Source organism: Triturus cristatus, chromosome 10 (assembly GCF_964204655.1).
Source record: "Triturus cristatus chromosome 10, aTriCri1.1, whole genome shotgun sequence".
In the NCBI taxonomy this organism is placed as follows: domain Eukaryota; kingdom Metazoa; phylum Chordata; class Amphibia; order Caudata; family Salamandridae; genus Triturus; species Triturus cristatus.
In genome coordinates, this window is record NC_140593.1 from 62,986,441 (window position 1) to 63,004,479 (window position 18,039).

The following is an 18,039-nucleotide window of genomic DNA, read 5'->3' on the forward strand; positions in this document are numbered from 1 at the left end:
TATGTGGGCGTTCCCGCTGATGGTTTGGAATCAGACAGAGGGCGGTGGCAACGCAGATCAGTATGCAGCCACCGCTATCCTTTTAGCTTTATCCAACTCGGGGTTTCTTAGACTAGACAGCACATCCCTTTCATAAGCTATTTTTAAAATCCAGATGGTTATTTTTATATTTCTGCTTCCTATGAAATGTATATTGGTGATTCGCTACGTTTTATTATTAATTTTTCTTATGTACAGCGCACATAAAGTTGTTAATTTTTTGTAAGTAAAGGGTAGGTTGGTGAATTTTGTATTATCACTTCTCAAGATGCTTCACATGCAGCCAGTCAATATAAAATGGCGTGGTTCATTTCTGGGATTTAATTCTATAATTCTCTCTTCTAAATAGGACCCCCCCTCCTCTGCAATCACCATCTTCAGCCATCACCATCCCCGGCAATCACATCTCTGTCAACTTGCTGCGCTGGTATTCTCTTCCTCTGCTACCATTCTCCTGTTATTCGCTTTCTTTGTCAACAGTTTTATGTAACCCCCCCCCCCCCCCCTCATCTTTGACCCTTCCTTCCCTCTCATCCCCCTCAGCCATCATCCTCTCACTCCCCTGTTGTCACACTTATCTGCCGTTGCCATGTTCGTTGAATTTTTTTTATCCAACTTTGGAAGACTATGTAAGCACTTATATGCTGAATCCTTTTGCACATTTGGTGGCAGCCTGTCTTATACTGCATGCAGCTTGTCTTCTGCTGTGTGCAATACATTTCTAAACTTTGGTAGTCTTTGTGTAATACTATTTGAAATCCTGACTTATATATTCACAGCGCTTTCAGTTGCGGGCTGGATCCTCATAGCACTATAATAAATACATATTACTATTCCCCAGCCAGCCAACCATGATTCAAATCAGTGACCCTCCGGATACACACAAAAAATCTTAAGTCACTACATTACCAACTGAGCTTTCCTAGCAGAGCCATTTATTTCCCACACATAAGCATAACTCACATGTATTTGTTATTCGGTACGAGTGCCTTACATGTCATATGCAGTTACATGTAGGTCAAAGGCCAACAAAATAGTTCCTGAATGTAGCAAGATCAATTGCAAGTTGTGAGAATAACGCGTCCTCTTATTGTGTAATTTGTGCTTCCTCTGATACAATCATTTTTATGTTCGGATACCCTGCTTTTAGAAGTGTGTACACCTACGAAGGCAAAATGCACATACTGTTGCAAATTGGTGATTACAGTCTATTGTTAGCGGAAAAAAGGATACACTTCTACCAGTTATCTATCCACGGTAAGATGAGAGAATAAGCATTGGTAATGCAATAGGTCTCAGATTTGCAAGAGTTTGAGCTATTGGCATTGTAGATAACAATGCCTTTTAATTTGTGTATTTAAAAAACCTGCAAGTGGTGCATAAAAACACACTGCCTTCTTATAATCCTTGCTTACGAGAAGCAAGGCTGGCAGTAAAACAGGCGCAGTTACTGCCAGCCTTGCTTCTCGTAAGCAACAACTGTAAGTAACAAGCATTAAAAATGCAATCTGTCTCGCCTTTCATTAAGTAAAAGCTATTTGCTTTGCTATAGAATCCCATTAGCAAAGCAAATGGCTTTAACTTAATCAAAGGCGAGACCTATTGCATTTCCAATACTTGTTATTGTCATGTATGTATGTGTGTCAGAGAACATGGGGACTCTGCCTCTTTCCATGCTGTGGTTTTCAGGTCAGCAGTAGGATTGTCAATGAAGAACGTGTCGATTCTCGAAATGCCTGAACATATGAGTATTACCCATCATGACTAATAGGGAGCATTATTGATTACTGGTTAAGCTTGAGGTACTTATGAACACACAATTTCCCCTGTTTTTATTCTATTGGTATTTTATGGACTGATTTTGCTGGGCCTCTGTTAGTGCCTGCGGTTCTAAGATTCTGGGTCTACCAGTTATCAAGATTAATACCCGCCATCTTCTTGTGGTTAGCATGTATTTGCACCATGGCTTCCTATGTACAGTCCCTGCCAAGATCATATTCTGTAGATACCTTCCTAAAAAGGGCTCAGCATATTCAAGGGGGAAATCAGTTCTTTTGCTGCACTGGTGATCAAGAGAGCGCCAGAAAATAAAGTACCCTGAATACTTCTGAGTGAGTGGGTGTGGTAAATGAACCCCTCATTCATTCGGGAGATTGTGTCCACTGAGGGAAGGGAATTCTGAAATTGCACTCCTTCCTTTTCTCCATCCTTCTTTCGGCCTTTTGTCCTTCAATTTAACCTCCTCCTTTCTGTCTTTTTATAACTCGTTTCCTTCCTTCTTGAGGTCATTTTGGTACCTTTTCCATCCACCCATCCGTCCATGCTTCTATTCAGCCATCCATCCATTGTACCTTCCTTCTTTCTTTCATCCTGCCACTTTATTTTCTCCTCAAGCCATCCATTCATTCTTCTCTCCGGTCACCCTTCTATACACCCACTATCCATCCTTAATGTTATCCATCCCTCCATCCTGCTCTCCAGTCATCCAACTCTGCATCCATCTCGCTATCCGTTGATGTTCTCTACATCCTTACTCCCAATCAGCTCTACAGTCATCCATACACACTATCTCAATCTTTCTGGACATACCTCCTTCTCCTCACCTCCCCCCCCCCCCCCCCCCACCTCCCTGCTTTCCTTCCACTACTAGAGCTTTTTAGAAGCCAAATCTCCATTCAGTCAAAGGAGCCATAAACAATGTAAGCCTTTCACATTACAGAGGGTTTGCCCAGTGACACCGCCCCTCCACCCCCTCAATCCAGAGGCTGCAGTGGGGGGTAATGAAGCCCCAGATGAGGTTCAATTGTTTGCTGCATCGTAAATTGCTGTCAGCACACTATTATGTACAAGCGGGAAGAAGGCTGCGGAGTGACATTGCAGGGCTGGTGATAATGCGCGGTCTCTCATCCTCTCAGTGCCTGGGTCAAATGTCTCATTTTAAAATTACCAGCAGTGAGACCCTAGTCTCTGTGCGGGAAACGACTTGACACTTGTAAGAAATTCAGTAAGAAATTCAAGCCCACTGGTGGCGCACCAACCTACAAGACCAATAGTAGTGGCTAAATGAAAATGACAAGGGTCACCTACAATTCCTACAACTACCGGTGTAACTGTCCACAACCAGCAGAGCGTGGGGACCCACCCCCATTTCACATCCAGCAGAACAAAGAACAAGCATTGGCAAAGCCACTAGGTCTTGACTATGTAACATGTTTTGGCTTTGCTAATGATTTTTAGTTATGTTGCAAATGGCTGCAAGTAATGTAAACAAGCATTGGCATAGCCAATAGGTCGCGCCTTTGGGAACTTATAGGTGTTTAGCCATGCAACGGTTGATGTTGTTGCACCAAGGATGTTGTGCTGAATAACTAAATACTTATAAGGTCCCAAAAGCGAGACCTATTGGCTATGCCAATGCTTTTTTGTAATGCATTTCTACCACTGCACCCAGCCCAGATATTTGTTTGTTGCACACTGGGATTTGTAGTTCTGTTTAATACATAAAAACATCTGCAATAAAATGTTTTAATTTCAAGTGACATATCGGGCTGGATGAGCTATTCACAAATGCAACAGCTTGACTTCAAAGCTCTGGCCAGGCACAGTGGCCCATTCCACACCTGACTCTGAAATCTAGCACTGTCCAAGGGCTGCATTCTGGTACTTTTACTGTTATTCCACCACACTTTACCAGTGAACCTACTTCAGATGCTAGCAAAGCACTGATGATGTAATTAAAGGAAGTGTGTGTTTATTTGTAAATTGATGGATTTCCCAGTTACTGGTGAGAAATCAAGAACCAACCTTTAAAGATTTCACTAAGTCTGAGCACATGCTTTTTCTATTCTTTGCTTTCACAGAGTAGAAGTTTAGTTCAAAGCCCTTTTTGGCAGAAACCAATCCCACTGTGACCATACATTTTAACCAGCTGTAACCACAGTGTCAAACAAGCATTTGCAATGCAATAGGTCTTGCATTTGCAAGAGTTTGAGCTGTTTGCATTGTAAATGACAATGCCTTCTATTGATTGACTGTTTTGAAAACCTGCAAGTGGTGTGTAAATACACACTTTGTACTTAGTCGTTGCTTACGAGAAGCAAGTCTGGCAGTAAAAGAAGCGCAGTTACCGTCAGCCTTGCTTCTTATAAGCAACTACTAGAAGTACAAAGTGCGTGTTTATGCACCACTTGCAGGTTTTCAAAATGCCTAAATAAAAGGCATTGTCATTTACAATGCCAATAGCTCAAACTCTTGCAAATGCGAGACCTATTACAGTGCAAATGCGTGTTAATTAGGTCCGATCTAAACTCCAGACTCTAAGTAATAGTTACTGAATGCTGCCCAACACTCAAAAATTGGGGATGGCATTTGCAACATCCAAATTGAAGATAAGACGTCCCCTACCTGACACTCTGAGTCTCGGATCTCTAAGAAGACCTCAGAGAGGAGAACTCCAGAGTCTCCACCACTGTTCCACATCAAGGAAACACAGGAGGGAATCGGAACTGTCACCAAACGAACATCTCCAATAACGAGCACCGACTCGGAGACATTACGGCCTTTTACAGTGTCAGTCACGCACCAATATGGCTGCTGTGATTCCATCATGTTCTTTGACATTCCATGGAGCGTCTTGCTTGACTGATTATGCAAAATAAACCTAGCTAACACCTTATAATAAAACAAAGCAAAGCAAATAAGAAAAAAAGAAAAGACAAGGCTTAACATAATAATATAGCAAACACAAGGAGATGATGGAAGGAGAGCTGAAACTTTTCAGACACTCACCCCCAGTCACAGATCTGGGTTTAATCCTTCATCGTTCTTTAGCTTACTTCGCCACCCCAGTTCAGACACAGCTATATCCAAATCAGTCTTGACCCTGTGCCTTATGGGAACAGTCCAGCCCGAACTGCCAAGCCATGTCTTCCCTGGACCGGAAACAAGCATCCTGGGACCGGTTTTGGGCTAACAGCCCTCCTCAGCCAAGCTAGCTTGAATCCAGTAGCAAAGTGAGCAAGGGACCCACGTCTGGGCATACTCTGCCAACTTAGGGAAAACAGAGCAAACACAAAGAGATGACAGACGGAGTGCTGAAAATTTTCAAACACTCACCCCCAGGCACAGATCTGGGTTTAATCCATCATCGTTCTTTAGCTCACTTCACCACCCCAGTTCAGACCCAGCTTTGATCTTCACTACTGTGGCCCACAACAATTTTTAAAATAATTTTTACATGGTCCTATCTGATTAGGAAAATATAAAATAAGTTGTGTCACATTATCTTATTTGATTATAGATCGGATAAGAAGGCAATTATCTTTAGAATACATAAAAACTTGGATACTTTGGAAATCACAGCGCGGAATAGCATTGCGGTAGAGAACCAACACACCAGTTCCCTTTAAATATTTACCCAAGTGAGTTCTTCTCATGCGATTATTTCTTGACTTATATTGGTTTAGATTTTGTTCCATTTATTTCCCTCTTAGATGTAGCCTGTCCATTAACATAGTCTTTCAGTCCGTAGATAAATTGAGAGGATCAATATTGATAAGAGATAAAGAATGGGTTTAAGCTGAGAGATGTTGCTTATTTGATTTACTTAAAAGAAAAATGAAAAATAATGTTGTCTGACGCTAGTACTGTCCACTCAATGAAATATATTTATTTGTCTCTCCAATGATTGATGACACTGAGATATTTGGGTTAGACTGCATAAAGGCAGGGGGTCATACACAGAGAGGTGATATTTGACAACATGTCTGTTGAGAAGTATATGTGACAAGTTTCTGGATGTCCATCTGGTTTTATAAGTCTTAGGTTACTTGTTGCACATAGAGGAAAACTAAAATATATAAATAGATTTCAATGTAACAGACTCTTTACAGCTCATGCCGTATCAGATTGTTCATACACAAGTGTAGTGACATCACATCCATGGTCCCAGGAGCTTTTGTAGCAGTGTATCCATCATGGAATGAGTAAAGAAAAGTTCGGAGGATGCCGGAGCGCTGGAGAGCAGCAAGCTCTTGTGAAGGAGCTGTGGGAGTGAAGCTTGCTCAATGTCAGCACTTCCATGTGCTTGGTTAGTTTCTCTTCTTGTAATTCTCCATGTTAGACAAATTACAGGCAGAGGGAACCAAGAAAGCCAACACAAAGACAGATATACCGATGACAGTATCTATACCAGACACGTTGCCCTTGGTGGACTTGGAGGAGATACCACCCTGTGGAGGCATAACCACTCTGCTTCCCTTCAAGAAAGGAGCCACAAAGCGGTTTTGATCCAGTTTACACCATTGTAATGTTTCAGATATAGACATGACCTATTGGATTTGATGGAAAAAGTCTATGGTTAATCTGTAATTGTTCCCATTAATTGTTATTGGGGAACCATGAGTGGAGGTTCGATAGACTCTGCTGTGGTGTTATCCTCATGGAAGAGTGCATCTGCTTTGTTTTTATTGATACCTGAACAGACTGTTATGTGAAAATCAGATTCTGCAAAAAACAATGTCCAGCGTAACTGCCTGGGTGTTAAAGCCTTAGCACAATGTAAGAACTGTACATTTCTGTGATCTGTATAAGCCACTACTGAATGTTGAGCACCTAATAAATAATGTCGCCATTCCTTAAAGGCCAGACGTATTGCCAACAGTTCTTCTTCAGTAATGGTATAATTACGTTCAGCCAGCATTAAGGTTTCAGAAAGGGGCCACTGGATGCAAAAGATTAGTAGTACTGTCTGTTTGAGATAGAATGGCACCAATAGCAGTGTTGGAAGCATCCGCTTCGACAATAAAGGGTTTCTCAATATGGGTGCAGTTGAAAATGCTGTTATTAATAATGGGAATGCACTTTCAGCATCTTGAGTCCATTGAAAAGAAACTCCTTTATGAAGCAGAATTGGTAGTGGTATAACTTTAGCTGACAAATGATCTATAAATCGTCTATGAAAATTCGAAAAACCCAGAAATCTCTGGATATCTTTTACATTCTGGGGTCTAGGCCACTCTCGGATGGCTTGGATTTTGCATTCAGCCATTGTAATTCCATGAGGTGTAAGGACGAAATCTAGAAATTCCACTGCTGTGGTATGAAAGGTACATTTGGATAGTTTACAGTATAGACCATTGTTCCGTAAAGCTGTCAAAATTGCCTTGACATGTCGTATGTGTTCCTCCATGGTGGTTATAAATATTAAGATATCGTCAATATAAACAATGAGGAACTTGTCTAAATATTCTTGGAGTACATCATTAACAAAAAATTGAAACGCTGCAGGGGCGTTGCAAAGTCCAAAGTGCATAACGTTATATTCAAATAAACCATATTTTGTGCAAAATGCAGTTTTCCACTCATCGCCAGCCCGTATGCGTACGAGATGGTAGCACCCTTGAGATCTAGTTTGGTGTAAATTTTTGCAGATTGCACTTGATCTAGTAAGACAGGAATGAATGGTAAAGGGTATCGATTTTTGATGGGGATGCTGTTAGAGCAAAGGTAATCGATACACGTTTGTAATTCACCATTGCTTTTTAGTATAAAAAACAAAAGTGATGGATGGTTTAATAAACTAATTTTTTAATTATTGGTCTAAGTACCCCAGCAAATGTTGGTTTACTTTCTCAGTTAATGAATATATTCGACTTCATGGGATATTTGCTCCAGGTATAAAGTATATTTGACAGTCGTACACTTTCTGTGGAGGCAGTGTTTCAACAAATTTGGTGTTAAAAACATCACAAAAGGATTCGTATTGTTCTGCTTGCACAGTGTCTTGTTATGCAGCAGTTGCGATGAGGTGAGTCGGAGCAGGTGGAATTATGTGTGTTAATATGCTGTGTGTTTTGCTAGGTTTTAGGTGTGTTTTTTATCAAACAGACTTGAGTGCACCATGGTGATTCGAAATGAATACTCTTTTGAGCCCAATCGATTCTAGGATATGTTCCATTAACCAGGGCATTTCCCGAAATAATACCAAATTGTGGAGCATCAATAATGTCAAACTTAATGATTTCCTGATGTGTTTCTGATTCTTGGTTTAATGTTAACTTAACTGGCACAGTGTTATGGGTAATAGGTCCTGAGGTTGACATTGTTCCATCTACGACTCATACTTCCTCTGGTAGACGTTTCCCTATGGTGGCAATTTTTAAACTAAAACAATATTTAGCATCAATAAAATTGCCAGTTGCCCCAGAATCTATCATGACTCCTACATCATGAGTCTTCTCATCCACAACAATGGTAGCATGAATAGTTAAATGTGGCGATGAGATCTGTAGGATGTTAGCAATTAACTGAGCACTGTTTGCTCAAAAGGTTCTCCTGCTTACCTCTTGAGCTTGAGCTGCGAAGTAGAATTTGGTGGTATTTTAGAAGGGAGGGTCTTAGGTTGGGTTGGGCATTCCCATACGAAATGTCCTTTCTTGCCACAATACAGGCATTGACTACTTTTTCTCCATTGTTCTTTTCCTTCTTGTGTAAGTGGTCCATGAATACTACTAATTTCCATTGGCTCACTAGTGTCTACTTGGACTGCTAGAGATTTCTCTTTTGGAAGGGTAAAAGGGCTTCTTACGGACACTTTTACAATTTGTAAGTCTATGATCTAATTGTAAGGTAAGAGCTTGAAGTCTTCACATGTCTCTGGTTGAGAATCAATTTGCACTAAATGATCTTTAAGCTCATCTTTCAATCCTTGATAATACACTGCTGCCCGCTTTTCCTCAGGCCAATGTGTTTTCAGATATTAACCTATTAAAGTGTGTGAGATAATAAACCAAGTCTTTGTTAACTTGTTCAAGTTCTAACAACTCACAATCTGCAGAGCCTGCGATGATGTGCCCATCAAAAATCTTTTCAAAAGTCTTTAAATTGTCTCCAATTATATAACAGTCTACTGTCCGAATTTACCAAAGGATCTGCCCACATCGCTACATCTCCACTAAGGTATGAAATTAAAAACGCAATTCGAGATTGTGCGTCAGGAAACGCAGTGGGGAGCATCATAAAATGTAATTGTATCTGTGTAATAAATGTCTGGGCCTTGGACGGATCGCCTGTAAAATGCTCTGGTGCAGCTAGAGGGACAGGGGTTGGCATAGTAACCACTACTGCCGAGGTGGGAGAACTACTTGTTGATGGAGAAACTGATAGTGGTATAGTTTGTTGTGTACCTCGGGTTATCTGCTTTTGCAGATGAGCCACCTGATTAGCCAATGCTGCTGTTTCCTGCTGTGCTGCTAATATATCTTTTTGCATGGCTGATAATATTTTTCACAAATCATAGAATTACGACATATTGAAAGTACTGCCCAGGAGGAATAATATTGTAAAGGCGCGTTGTTATGTCCCGGGCTGATTCCTCAAGAGCAGTACCCTCAATATGCCCACATTCCAGCAGCACCAATTCAGCACTTGCATACAGAATGTCTGAGTGGCTCGATGAGGGTAAGGGGTTTAGGGAGGGTACTGTGGGGAGGGAGTCCTGAAACAAGACAGCGTGCAATTAAATCCTAATGTCAAAGCTATTGATAGATAGTTAAGTATCCATTAAAAAGAACCGGTCCTTACCTGTCAAAAAAAACAGAATATTAAACTGCATTAGCTAGTAACATTGGGAAATATCTTCTTATGTGTAGACAATGATAAAATTACTCTTCTTTCATTTATTGATACACTTATACTTTGATTTTTTTAAGTCTTTGCAATCACAGGTTATAATTCAGTTCAGCCTTCAATAGTTTTTGTTATGCAGGCAGTTGCAATAGTGTTCTAAAACATTCCAAACACAAATGTTCCAAATATTATCATTAATTACTCTTCTTTCTTTTAGTGATACACTTATACTTCGGTTTTAAATCTTGGCAATCACTGTCTATTCATAGTTCGGGTTATCAATGTAATTAGTCTCTTAAGTAAACATTAATGGTCTTCGGTGGTTCAATAGTGCTCTCATGTGTCCATTTCGATAATTACTCAAATATATTCTTTGCTCCGTTTTAGGTCAAGCCAAGCTGCAGAGCGCATTCGCTGCTCGCTCTGCAAGTCTGCTGTAGTAGAGTATGGGAGAGAAGCCGCGCCCACTCTCCTTCAATATATTTAATTGGCTTGCGTCATTGTCTTTCGTAAATGCTGCCTTCGGATTCGTTAATAGGCTTGTTAGTCCCTCCTTAGTACAGCCTTGTCTTCATTTGTAACCTCCCATGGCTACTGGCCTCTTTACTTCGGTTGTTACAGGGGACCTGTTATTTAGTCTGTAAGCAATATTTACTTTATTGAGTTTCTCTTACTGAAGGCCGGACATGCGCTTCTTCAGCTGAAACCACATGTGTTTTGTTAAGCAGCACGGCCGCCCCGTAACACCGACGCCCGCTTTCAATCACTTTAACTCAGCATTAACTTGTGTCTGTTTCAAACACCCCCAAGTAAAATGGATTTAGAAATGATTAGCGAATTAAGTAATGTGAATTCCTGGTAGCACATAATCGTGTGCTAATGGGCTGAAGCTGACAACAGTGTTACATGTCATCTGCACTAGCCACCGGCTGTTTTCAAAAGCCTATTTTATTAACAATAACAACAACACCACCAATACCACCACCACCACCATCAATACCACCACCAATACAATACCTCTACCCCACAACCAATATCACCACCACCACCATCAATACCACCAACACCACCAATACCACCACCACCAATACCACCAACACCAATACCACCACCACCAGTACCACCAACACCAATACCACCACCAACAATACTACCACCACCACCAATACCACCATGAATACCACCGCCACCTATAAATAACTCCACCACCAATACCACCACCACCAGTACCCCACCACCTCCACCAATACCACCACCACCAGTGCCACCACCAATACCACCATTACCAGCAATACCACCACCAATACACCACCAATACCACCAATAGCAATACTACCACCTCCACCACCAATCCACCACCAATACAAATACCACCACCAATACCACAAGCACCACCAATACCACCACCACCACTATCACCACCACTACATCACCAAAACCACCACCAACAATGCCACCACCAATACCACCACCACCAATACCACCACCACGAACAATACCACCAATAGCACTACAACCATTACCAACACTAATACCACCACCAATACAACCACCAATACCACCACCAATACCACCACCAATACCACCACCACCACCAATATCACCATCAGTACCACCACCACCAATACCACCACCACCAATACCAATACTACCACCTCCACCACCAATACCACCACCAATACCAATACCACAAGCACCACCAATACCACCACCACCACCACTATCACCACCACTACCATCACCAATACCACCACTACAGCTGGAGTGTTTTTATTAGGCCAAAGATAGCAATGACATTACGCAATGCTACACTGCACACTCATATCACAGAGAGGGCAGGAAATAGCCCCCCTTCCACTCTTCCTCCTGAGTCAGAACAGTGTAATCACAGAGCGAAGAGAGTGCTTTGTTAGTGTTTATAGTTCGGATCATATGTAACTCTCACTTCACACTTTGTGTCTGTGTAATTTACAACACTTACAGATCTTCTTCACTGCACTATTTATCACTACTTTGAAGACGTCGCGGGCCGGTCTCTTCCTCTGATATATACAATCTAACAAGCGGTCGAGAAGGCCCTTTATTGAAATGTAATAGGTTTCGTATTTGTGAGAGTTTAAGCTATTAGTATTGTAAATGACAATGCCTTTTATTTATGTTTTAAAACCCAAAACATAAATAAAAGGCATAGTCATTTACAATGCCAATAGCTCAAACTTGCGTGAATGCGAGAGCTATTGCATTGCAAATGCTTGTTTAATAATGTGCGATCTAAACTCCAGACTCTGAGTAACAGTTACTGAATGCTGCTCAACACTTGAAACGTCGAGACATCATTTGCAACATCCAAATTGAAGCTAAGACGCCCCATACCTGACACTCTGCGTCCCGGATCTCTAAGAAGAACTCAAAGAGGAGAAATCCAGAATCTCCGCCACTGATCCACATCAAGGAAACATGGGAGGGAATCGGAGCTGCACTGACACCAAACGAATATCTCCAATAACGAGCACCAGCTTGGAGATGTGATGGCCTTTTTTAGTGTCGGCCACGCCCCAAGATGGCTGCCCTGATTTCCATCTTTGACGTTCCATGGAACATCTTGCTTGCCCGATTATGCATAGTAAACCTAGCTAACACCTTGTAATAAAACAAAGAAAAGAAAATATAACAAAGAAAAGAAAAGACAAGGTTTAACTTAAAATACGTAATAACATAACCATGTTCAAGCAAGATGGACTTTTAACTGCTTGTGAATATGCTAAATGTCTGGATGATTTACAGGATACAAGATATAGATAAACACACATGAAGTGCATGACAGCAACATGAAGTGCATGACAGTGACTATGACAATGCCACATGCTTGGTGTTGTAAAAATGTCTTCTATGGGTGCATTCTTGGGTACAGTGAAGAAACGCCGCGGTTACTTTTTTTTTGGGCTTCCATTGACCACATGTTTTTTGAAGACTGAAGCCAGTTGCTTCTTTACAGTTCCCCATCCTTACCTTTTTACTACCCTGTTCACTTTTTGTTAAAAAACATAAATTACTGTTAAAAAAACATTTAAAAAAATAAATGGTTCTTTTTGGAATCACACCTAGTCAAACAAAGTGCTACCTTTGTGTTTTTAGTGTGCCGGTGTCTGTATTGGTGTGAGAGTGGGTGTGTCAGTGTGTGCATCAGTTTTTGCCTGGGTGTGTTATTGGATGCATTATTGTTTGGCTGGGTGTGCCAGTGTGTGCTTTGGTGTATGCCTGGGTATGTCAGTGTCTACACTGGTGTGTGTATGGGTATGTCAGTGCATGCATCGATGTATGCCTGGGTATGTCAATGTATTTATTTATTTATGTATTATGAAGTTTTATACAGCGCTGTCCAGATCCGAGGGTATCGGAGCGCTTTACACCAGTCGTACTGCGAAAGTCACAGAATACAGTATTAGAATAGAACATGGAAAGAGAGTCCCAGCAGGTTGTGTAACCTTGAGGCACTGAAGTCCTCTAGTGTCTTAGACAAGTGCCATTGCTTGGGCAGAGCTCCTCTTTCGAGTTAGGGGTCCAGGAGGTGGAGGAGTTAGAGGTCCTGAGGACACAGAGTCAAGGTGCTGCGATGTGCCAGCTAAAGTACTTCGGCGGATCCTATCGGTTCGCTAGGGAACGATTGAGGAAAAGGTCATTGAGCAGTCTTTTGAATTTTGCAAAGGAGGGGATAGTTCTGATGTGGGGGGAATAGAGTTCCAGATTTTGGGCGCGTTACCAGCGAAGGACCGGGCTGCGGTTTTTTGTATGCGTGTTTCCAGCGGTATGATTAGTAGAGTGTGTGTATGATTCAGTGTATGCCCGGGTGTGTTATTGGATGTATTAGTGCTTGGCTGTGTGTTTCAGTGTCTGCTTTGGTGTATGCCTGGGTGTGTCAGTGTATGTTTCAGTATGTGGCTAAGTATGGTATTGGATGCATTAGTGTTTTTTTATGTTACGTTATGTTATGTTACGTCTATTTATAAAGCACACTCTCACCCCATGGGTATCCTGTCGCTGTATTACGTGATTATCACTACTGACACACATTCCTAGACAAGTATCAATTGCTGAGTATCATTAAGTTATCTGATTTACTCATTTGGAAAGAGCCATGTATTAAGTCTAGTTTTAAAATGTAGTAGATCTTCTGTCTGTCTTAGGGTTGACGGGAGCTCAATCCAGAGTGGGGCTGCTTCGGTGCTGAAAGTTCTTCCTCCAAATCTTGTTGTTTTAAGCCTGGACCTGCTTACCAGGTTGGCTGATGAAAATTGTAGGCTTCTCGTCGGGGCATTCCATTTAAATTTGTTTTGTAGCGGGATAGGCCCAAGACAGTGTCTACATTGATGTATTCCTTGTTGTGTCTATGTATGCATCAGTGTGTGCCTAAGTGTGGTATTTAATGCATTAGTGTTTGGTTAGGTGTGTCAGTGTTTGCAATGCTTTATACCTGGGTGACTCAGTCTATGCATCGGTGTATGCCCGGGTGTGTCAGTATGTGTGTCAATGTGTGCCTTGGTGTGTTATTGGATGCAATAGAGTTTGGTTGGGTGTGTCAGTGCCTGCATTGCTGAATGCCTGAGTATGTCAATGTCTGCTTTGCTCTATGCCAGGCTGTGTTAGTGTATGCATTGGTGTATGCCTGGATGTGTCAATGTATGCATCATTATATGATTGGGGGTTTTATTGGGTACATTAGTGTTTGGCTGGGTGTTTCAGAGTCTGCTTTGGTGTATAGGTGGGTGTGTTAGTGTCTGCATTGTTGTATGCCTGGGTGTGTCTGTGCATGTGTCAGTTTGTGCCTAAGTGTGTTATTGGATGCATTAGTGTTTGGCTGTGTGTGTTAGTGTCTGCATTGCTGTATGCCTGGGTGTGTCAGTCTATGCATCATGTATGTGTGGGTGTGTCACTGTGTGCATCAGTGTGTGCCTTGGTGTCTTATTGGATGCATTAATGTGTGGCTGGGTGTGTTAGTGTCTGTATTAGTGTGTGGTTGGGTGTATCACTGGCTGTATCAGTATGTGTATGGGTGTTTGAGAGGCTGTATCAGTGTTTGGCTTAATGTATAAGTCGCTGTATTGATATGTAAATGGGTGCGTTATTGGTTGTATAGGTATGTGCCTGGGTGTGTCAGTTTCTATATCGGAGTGTGGCCAGGTGCATCAGTAGTTGTATCAGTGTGTGTCTGGGTATATCAGTGGCTGTATTAGTGTGTCTCTGGATGTGTGTGAGGTTGTATCAGTGTGAATCAGGGTCACTCACTGGCTGCATCAGTGAGTGCCTGAGTGTATTCGTGGATGCATTGGTATGTGCATAGATGTGTCATTCTGTATGTGGTTTTATCAGCCTATGACTGATTATGTGAGTAGCTGTATTGATGTATGTGTTTGGGTGTTTGAGTGGGTGTATCAATGTATAACTGGATGTATGAGTCGCTGTATAAGTATGTATTTTGGTGTGTTAGTGACTGTATGAGAGTGTGAGTGGGAGAATGAATTGCTATTTGGGTGAAAGAGTTTATCTAAGCAGCATGTGTAAATTGATGTGTGACTGACTATATGGGATTTTGAGTGGCTGTATAAGTGCATGTGTGAGTGTCAGCACCTGTTCAAATTACTCTATATGTATACAAGTTTGTGTATGAGTACCGGCATGGGCATGTTTGTAACCCATTAGTTAAAAATATGAATATACATTTTTATAACTTTACAAATAAATTTTAACACATTACAAAACAATTTAAACCAAACAATAAACAAAAAAGCATAGCATAAATTATTTAACTTTTACAAATACACTTTTGTGCAAAAGTACTTCAGGAAGCACAAAACAAAGTGATGTTTTAAAGCATCTTACAATACCATCAAGGTAACAAAAGGTTACAGATAAATATCTATACTGCAATACTTGCAGCAAGCCGTTATCAAGGGGCACTACAAAAGTGTATTTACATGGGACTACTTTCATGTGGAATCACTTAAAAACAATTCCAGAAAGGGTCACAACTAAATGATGCAGGATAAATTAGGTGCAGCAGGATAATCTACATGTACAGCACCCTTGCGAGAACCTTTACATCAAATTCAAGACACCAGGAGAACTTTTCTGTATGTATCTGTTAAATGTTTGCAGATACTTTAAGCACGGATTTGAAAATATTATGTTCTTCACCTGCAACAAAAGAATCCACTTCTTGGAAAATTAATGATTTCTTTTCGCAAAAGGAGCATCAAGCAAGAGTTGCTAATCATAATTATATGCTGTTCTAGCTAAAAGTTGCAGCTAAATTGGGAACAGACACAGATGAGTCTGTACTTTCTTCCATACAACTGTATATTACATGTAGCATTCCAAAAGACACTGTGGAAAAAAGGATAAAGCAACAAGTACTGTTTCCAATCATATAGATGTGGTAAGTACTGTCAGCAGAAATATTTTATTATTTTGTTAGCTCCCCATTGAACCTTCATGTTTTTCACAGTCTGATGCCAATTCCTTCTTCCCAGTTCTCTTTGAAACAAAAGAAAAAGTATAAAACATTTAGAAAAACCTTCTTAAACAACAACAGTACTTTTTACAAACATTTCAAAATTACACAACAAAATTCTCCCAGGACTAGTGACACAGTTTCTGATTGTCCCTATAGTTCAACCTTCACTCCTCTAGGGTGAATTCATACTTATTGACAAAGGCTTCCTTCATGATGGGATAGCTCAACCTCTTGCTCCTTCCATCACCAGAAATGTGACTTTAAATGCCAGCTCCCCAATCTACCTCAGAGATCCTCTGTACTCCTAGAGGTACTTCATATGCCTGCAACAACCTGTCTATATCACCCCCTCCTTACAGTCTGCACCAAGTCTCTGGGCATTTGGATTATTTCTTCTTCACTAGACACAGAAGTTTTGCTCCCACCATTTATGCTAGACTCTAACAGCTATTTGGCTTCAAGTCTACCCTCCTGACAGTCACTTCATGAACAAACAAGACCCTTTTTCTCCTCCAGGGCTCTCTCAGCCTCAGCTTTACTCTCCTCTTCAGCCAACTGGGCCAGCTGCAGCCTCTTGTCCCTCTCAACCGGTGTGTCCATGAGCTCCTCATTGGGACTTACCGTATTGAGCCCAATAGGGAACTATCTCTCTGTGGGGGATCCCATATCTCCTCTGGAGCCTTTGCCAAATCATTTCTCTGCTCCATTCCCTCCTTCTCAGAGCCACTACCCTTAGGGGCCCTGTTTGTAAAAGGTCAACTACAATCAGGATTCTCCCTTCTCTAGAATTCTGAAGCAATCCTCTTAAAACTCTTCCTGTGGTGCAGATTCCATTCTGTGGGAGTCCTCCCAGGCTCTAAGGGTGAACGAGTACCCAAACCTGAATGTACAGATTATTAAATGGATTTGTGAATAGTGTTATGGGTGTGTGACTGAGTGTTGCAGTCACTGCCTGGCTATATGAGTGATGGGTACATAAGTGCTTTTGTGGGAGTGTAACTGGGTCTGTAAGTGCCTGACTCACTCTGTGAAGTGTGCAAATTACATACTATTAAATTAAATACTATAAGCAAGCACCCATATCTAATGTTAAACGCATGCACTATGTTTTGAGTTAATATTCTCATCTAAGCACCCTTCTATTTTCCCTTCTAGTTAACATTTTCTTTCAGCTTACATATACTCACTATTTTTTATCTAGATATACTTCTAGATACTACAACCTAATCAACAAACCTGTAAAACATCTTTGCTGTTCTTTCAGTTTTATTTATATGGTTGATAACAACTGTTTTCATTTCAAATTTCTAGTCAGAGCTCCTGCAAAACACCTCGGGGCATATCAGCAACAACCGGCGATAATTATCGCTAAGCGCATTTAGCGCTAGGATAATTATCGCCGGCTAGCGTGGATTTTTATCGCTGAGATAGATTGCTATTAGCAACGCTTATCTCAAAAGCGATAAAAATCCTCACGCTACCTGCCTAACGTGAGATTATCGCTGGAAACCCAGCGATAATCTCACGCAATGTGGCGTTAGCTTGATGATAGGGACTCTCAAACTTAGCCATGATATCCACCTTCCATAGGATATCATGGCTAAGTCAGTCCTGAAGCAGGCGTAAGGAAAGTAGCGATAACAGGGGTTATCGCTACTTTTCTTGCCCCTATGCTTCATAGCGTGGGGCTTGATGATAGGAGAAATGTCGCTTAGCGACATTTTTCCTGTCAAGTCAGGTCAGGAACGCCCACTTTGCATCTCATTAGAGATGCAAAGCTGGGCGTTAGGAATTCCTACGCTAACGCAAGTTTTCACGCGATAGCGTGAGCTTGCTAATTAGGCGATAAAATTATCACCGCT